This window comes from Octopus bimaculoides, chromosome 18, assembly GCF_001194135.2.
Source record: "Octopus bimaculoides isolate UCB-OBI-ISO-001 chromosome 18, ASM119413v2, whole genome shotgun sequence".
Taxonomy (NCBI): domain Eukaryota; kingdom Metazoa; phylum Mollusca; class Cephalopoda; order Octopoda; family Octopodidae; genus Octopus; species Octopus bimaculoides.
Window position 1 is genome coordinate 10,970,394 of NC_068998.1, and position 4,733 is coordinate 10,975,126.

Here is a 4,733-nt window from a genome sequence, read left to right on the forward strand (position 1 = left end):
ACGGATGATTTTAATTTAAATATGATGATTTTTTTTTTTTTTTTTATAAATGAGAAGGTTTTTTTAGGGGGTTTTTTTTTTGTGTGTGCATTACATGCAAGACTCGACGAACTGGTATCAAAAGAGTTGACTGAGAACTCTATAATTGGAGTCGCAAATGTCCGGACATGTTGCCCAAAATAATAGTGAATCTTTCATGGTTTAAGAATTTTAATTCTTTGGTTAGATTGGATTACCCTCTGTGCCACAGATCTGCTGAAGCAGATGTAAGCTTATGTGGTATAGGGCCTATACAACAGCAACAACAACATCAATAACGATAAAGGAGTTTGAACCAATGAGGTCAGTCCCTATATAGTCATTCAACCAGCTAGAAATAGCAGCTATAGCCTGTAGCTATAAAAAATAGATAACATAAAAAAGCCTGAACAAAAGACATAAAAAGATATTAATTTTTAAATTTCAAAAATTTACTTACCAGAGAAAGAAACAACATCAGATCATAAGAAATATACTGGCATATAATATATAAAGTCCTTCTCTTGGACACGGCATGAAATTTATAATAGACATCATGGATGTGATGGAATTAGAGTTCCAAATTCCATTCTAATGACTTCTTAGTTTTTAGGTTTCTTTTGTGTATGACATTCAAAAAAAAAAAAAAATGGTTATAAATTCAATCTGGTTGTTCTTTGCTAACAGAAAGGTAGACGTATTTGGTCTGCAGATATGTCACAATCGAGCACGCCACGCCACGATGGAAAGACAGCTATCGTCTCATAAATAAAAGTTGGCATTGTTTTTTATCTGTGGAGAAAAGAAACAAGAAAAAAAAATAGAGATATGAGAATAAGAAAACAAAAAAACAAACAAAACAGAAAGAAAGGACTCAATACATGAATTATAGTCTATTCTTCATTCAAACATTATTCACTCATTCAGTCAGATAAAGTTGGAAATGAATGTATTTTTGTTGCCAACATCATCACCATCACCATCACCCTCACTACCACCTTCATTGTCATTGTTAACATCATTACCACAACCACTACCATTGTCATTGTCATCATCATCACCATCATCATTATTGTCGTCATTGTCATCATCATCTTAGTCATCGTCATCATTGTCATCGTTGTCAACATCATCATCGTTGTTGTTGTCATCATCATCATCCTCATCATTATCATCACCATCACCACCACCACCACTACCACAGCCTTCTCATCATCATCATCATCTGCATTTTAAGTCCATTTTTCCATGCTGGCATGGGTTGGATGGTTTGATAGGATACAACAGGTCAAAGAACCAACTCTTACTCCAACGTCTCACAGAGCTGGTGGAGGATTTGTTGACAAGAAATGTCAACAACCATCACCTGTTGTAGACCAAACACAAGCAAGTGATGTCTGCAAGCCATAACTTTACACGTAAGTGATATTCATCAATGGGCAATTAGGCCTACCAACTTCTGAGACAGAGAAATCCACCCATCCATCCATCCATCCACTCCACCCTGGGTAGATTCCTCAGTCACCTCCTCTATTGGGTCCAGTCAGAAGCAACAAGCATTACTCTTTCTGGCTGGATTGCCAACCATGACCAACTGAAACTATGGATATTATCTACCCACTTCATTCTTCATCTACCCCTAATTCTCCTGCCAGTTGGCTTGAAGTATATGTCATGTGATTCTTTCCTGTGACATTCTGATCACATGTCCAAAGTGGTAGAGAATTAGAATTAGAATTAAACTTTATATTTTCCTAATTAAATCTTTGATTCTTCTGGGAATAATTTATCCCTGATTTCTGCGTTATAATCTTGTTTATAAAGCATGAACACTAGTTTCATTTGAGAAAAACATCTTCCTTTTTACATCAACATCAAAGTAAAGAGATACAAACACAACACTCATGTACATAGATACATAAATATGTGTGTGTGTGTGTGTGTGTGTGTTTGTGTGTGTGTATGTCTGTATGAGGGTGTGCATGCATGCATGAGTGTAGTGGTGTCATTCCAAGCTGTCTCCAAATATCATTAAAATCCTTTTCCTTACATTTTCCCCTCACAAAATCTGCACATTTACATTCAGAAGGTGACAACTAACAAACATGGTTTGGTCGTATTTGCTGCCAGCCATTTTGGCAGTCTTGAATGAAGCGCCATGATTCGTTACTATCCCAGAAAAGTGTCGGAATGGGGACGTCATGTGAGACAATCAATAGATGACCAACGACCAGCAGACCGACCTATACAAGATCTGCTAAGAACAGACAGACATAAACTAATCACAGCAACGAGTAGGAGTCACCAGGGGTTGTTTGTCACGGAAATCAACAGCAGTTGTCCATTGACATCGTAAGATAAAGAAGAGTAAGCAATGGCTATTCATCATCATCATCATCATCATTGCCATCCTCCTCCTCCTCCTCCTCCTCAACATCATCATCATCATCATTAACCACACCATCATAATCGTCATCATTGTCCTCCTCCTCCTCCTCCTCCTTATCATCATCATCATCATCTTCCACACTACCACTGCCGCCATCATCACCACCATCACCAGCACCACCAGCACCTCCACCATCATCATCATCATTATCATCATCGCCATCATCACCATCATCGTCATCATCATCATCATCATCGCCATCATCACCATCATCGTCATCATCATCATCACCATCATTTAACCCTTTACACTATTCAGATTGCTCTGTCGAATGTAATGCTTATTTATTTGCCTCATTCTAAATTAATCATGCATTCTTTCATAGCTCTGTGATTTCGATGCTGTGATCGTTTATTTTTTTAAATGACATTGTAGGGTAGGCATGATAGGCCAGATATAACCAGTTTGAAAATAAAACAGGTGGAATATTTTGGCTGGACATGGCCAGTTTAAATGCTAAAAAGTCACTGTCCATATTTCATGTTAGTATGGGTTGGACTGCTGACATATTTTGGATTGCTGGCATGGGTTGTCAGCAAATATGGAAGGCCCTCTTTGGTCATGAATGACCATGGGATTGCACTTAGAAAGTTACCCTCCGAGGTATAAATCCAGTCAAGGTTGTTTCTGGAAGATTAGCAGTTACCCATGCATACCAGCCTCTCCTCTCCATGCCACCGATGTTATCCAAAGGAAAGGCAAAGAGGTCAATACAGCTTGGCACCAGTAACTTCGCAACTCATTTCTACAGCTGAGTGAACTGGAGCAACGTGAAATAAAGTGTCTTGCTCAAGAACACAACATATATGTTAATTAAATATCTAAATTTCTGAAATTAGTTAATGTTAAAATGACTATAATTTCCCTGACTATTAACCTCAAATTTAGAGGTGAAACATTTCTCAGCAAGCTGGCAGAATTATTAGCATGCCAGGTAAAATGCTTAGCGGCATTTCATCCATCTTTACGTTCTGGGTTCGAATTTCACTTAGGCTGACTTTGCCTTTCATCCTTGCTGGGTCAATAAACTAAGTACCAGTTGAACACTGGGGTTGATGTAATTGACTGACACTTCTCCCAAAATTGCTGGCCTTGCACCAAAATTTGAAACAAATATTTATAAATTACGTAAGGTGCAGGCATAGTTGTACATTTAAGAAGCTTGCTTCCAGACCAAGTGGTCTTAGGTTCAATCCCACTGCACAGCATCTTGGGCAAGAGTTTTCTATTATTGCACCAGGTTGACCAGAATTAGTGAGGTCACCAAGTAACTTGAAAGACAAGACACCCTCAGCTGAAGCGATTGTAGTATTAAGGAAGGTAGATTAATGCAAGATGATGCAGAGTAAAGTATGACAATGGTGGGGTGGGACAGAAACAGGTATTTTGCCATAGAGGTGATTACATGTGATAAATTCACATTCCTTTACCCTCTTAAAGTACCCTTTTACATTTATAGATCTTACCACTGTCATGATATTTCCATGTCAAATTTGACATTTAAATTCCCACTGAACATCAGATGGATTGTTCCTAATTCATTTCTGATTAACTAGAGAACAGTTTCGGCTTTTACCGTCCAGATCTGTACCAACACCCAAGATTTAGTGCTTAATTCTTAAAGGTTGGTGTATCAGCCTGCTAGTTTTATCCTGAAAGACAAAAAAATGCTGGCAATTTCAAGAATATCTTCTGTCTTTCACTTGTTGCAGTCATTAGACTGTGGCCATGCTGGGGCACCAGCTTGAAGAATTTTTGTCAAATGAACGAACCCCCAGTACTGTTTTTTTTTAAAGCCTTGTAGTTATTCCATGCTGTAGAAGGATCTTGACCACCCCCACGAGACCAAATGTGGATTGACACATTATAATAAAATAAAGAAACTGTGTGAACAGCAAGCAGTTGACAGTGTTGATCATTCATATTGGATTACTGTGTTAGTTTAATATCATACCTACGTTTGGAACACGTTCTGTGTGAATATATTAGTCCTGTGAAAGGTTATTCTAGATAACCATATCCAAATATTCATTTAGGTAATACTATTCTACACCCCTGTGCACATCCCAACATTGTCATAACACTATTGGTGACGAGATATTCAAACCCCACAAGACATAACATTCTATCAGTCTCTTTTGCCAAACTACTAAGTTATGGTGACATAAACACATCAACACTAGTTGTCAAGTTGTGATGGGGGACAAACACACACAAATAGACATACACATAAATATATCCATATATATATATATATATATATATA

The 4,733-nt window shown here is 37.8% G+C and overlaps 1 long non-coding RNA gene across 2 annotated transcripts in view; it reads right to left on the bottom strand.

The window, feature by feature from the left end:
• LOC106879110 (uncharacterized) overlaps positions 1 to 4,733 on the bottom strand; it is a 133,910-nt gene that overhangs the window by 39,610 nt on the left and 89,567 nt on the right. For both annotated transcript variants that reach the window (XR_001410593.2, XR_008265879.1), the window contains exon 2: positions 479 to 810. This is a non-coding gene — a long non-coding RNA (uncharacterized LOC106879110). The remainder of the gene's footprint in view (positions 1 to 478; positions 811 to 4,733) is intronic.